The sequence below is a fragment of the Heteronotia binoei genome, chromosome 7 (genome assembly GCF_032191835.1).
Source record: "Heteronotia binoei isolate CCM8104 ecotype False Entrance Well chromosome 7, APGP_CSIRO_Hbin_v1, whole genome shotgun sequence".
Lineage (NCBI taxonomy): Eukaryota > Metazoa > Chordata > Lepidosauria > Squamata > Gekkonidae > Heteronotia > Heteronotia binoei.
In genome coordinates, this window is record NC_083229.1 from 110,105,078 (window position 1) to 110,106,775 (window position 1,698).

General features: G+C 40.5%; 1 pseudogene; it reads right to left on the minus strand.

Annotated features, from left to right (window-relative positions):
- Positions 1-220: 220 nt before the first annotated feature.
- LOC132575584 (U2 spliceosomal RNA) lies at positions 221-389 on the minus strand (annotated as a pseudogene).
- Positions 390-1,698: the final 1,309 nt, after the last annotated feature.

Genomic DNA, 1,698 nt, shown 5'->3' on the forward strand with positions numbered 1-1,698 from the left:
GTGGCTGGGAAGAGGGCAATTGTCACCTTACAAAATTGAATAAAATTTCAAAGCAAAATGATTAACTAGAGGTCAGAAATAAAATTACAATCAGGGCTTTTTTCCCTACAAAAAAAGCCCTGTGTTGAACAATTGTGACATTGGGGGTGTGGCCTGACATGCAAATGAGTTCCTGGTTACCATGCCATCATGTCGAAAACATGTCTAAATAACAATGCTTTGGGCTTTGAGGAAAGTATTCCTCAGTGTTCATTGATTTGGTATATGAAGTTTGGAAAAGGAACTCACCCCAAAATCCATTTAATATATAATCCTCAAACAGAGGACGTATCAGATATTAAACTGATAAGAACAGATGAACTTTTATTTAGAGAATGCTTAAAACACAACTACAGACATTAAAAAGTGGAGTATATATGAGCAAGTCTCGGAAAACGCAGGTGCTACTACAAAAGGCCGAGATAGGATTTAGCTAATCCTCCAACAGTTTACAAGGCTCTTAGTACAGAGCCTACTGTAAGCTCCAGGAGGATTGGCTACATCAGTGGTGTGTGGCCTAATATGCAAAGGAGTTCCTGCTACAAAAAAAACCTGATGCAGCTTAAAGGGGGAAGGGTTTGGGGAGGGGAGGGACTTCAGCTGGGTATAATGCCATAGAATCCACTTCCAAAGTGGCCATTTTCTCCAAAAGAACTGATTTCCAAGTGAATGTGTGAAACATGAGCACATGAAGTAGGCAAAGGCACATATTTATAATGCAAGTAAATACTTCTGAAGTGATGGAAGCAGTTTAAGGCAATAAAGTTTTGTGCAAGTTTCTCTCTTTCCCGTATCCTGAAGTTTATCTGTAACAAGCAAATGGCCCCTCTGTTCTTCCAGAACTTCAGAGCTCTCACCATACCAAGTGATAAGTTATGCCCCAAGCCCTTTCTGCCAATTGTTTTTGGCAAAGGGGCCAAGGAAGACTATTGTTGTTGCTGACTTGTTATCTCTGCCTCCAACTCCACTTGGCTGAAATTCAGACCTGTCTCATTCGTGTTGGAAACCAGTTTTTGAAACTCTGGATGAGTCAACTCATTAACAAACAAGGAAACAGGAACTAATCTTAACAAAATATGTGCATAAAACAGTTTATTGGATGCTATGATGTTTGTCCTTGTAGCTGTGACACTGTTTTATCTCATTCCACAGTCTTCCTAACAAAGGACTGAGGAGGTCAATGGTTTATCTAATGTTAATCAGCTTCACTGTTGATGTATTACCTACAGAGTACAGAAAATATTTTAAGCATTTTTGCTGGTAGGGGTGACTGTGCTCAGGAATGTCTGTGTTATGATTTAGTAGAGCGCTGGCTTGGTGTAGTGGTTAAGAGCAGCAGACTCTAATCTGGAGAACCAGTTTGATTCCCCACTCCTCCACATGAAGCCAGCTGAGGGACCTTTGGCCAGTCAGAGTTCTCTCAAAATTCTTTCAGCTGCAAAAAAAAAAACATGCGTAGCTTGCCTCTAGCTAATGGTGCATAAAGCTAAAAAAGCTAGAACTTCTGGCTGCCAGATAATCTTAGGATCTTTTGACTATACCACACACCTTCCATGGTGATCCAGTAGGGCAGCCTTGTTGGTCTAAAGCAGTAGAACAGATTTTGACTCCAGTGGCACCTTTAAGACCAACAAAAGTTTATTCAAGCTATGAGCTTTC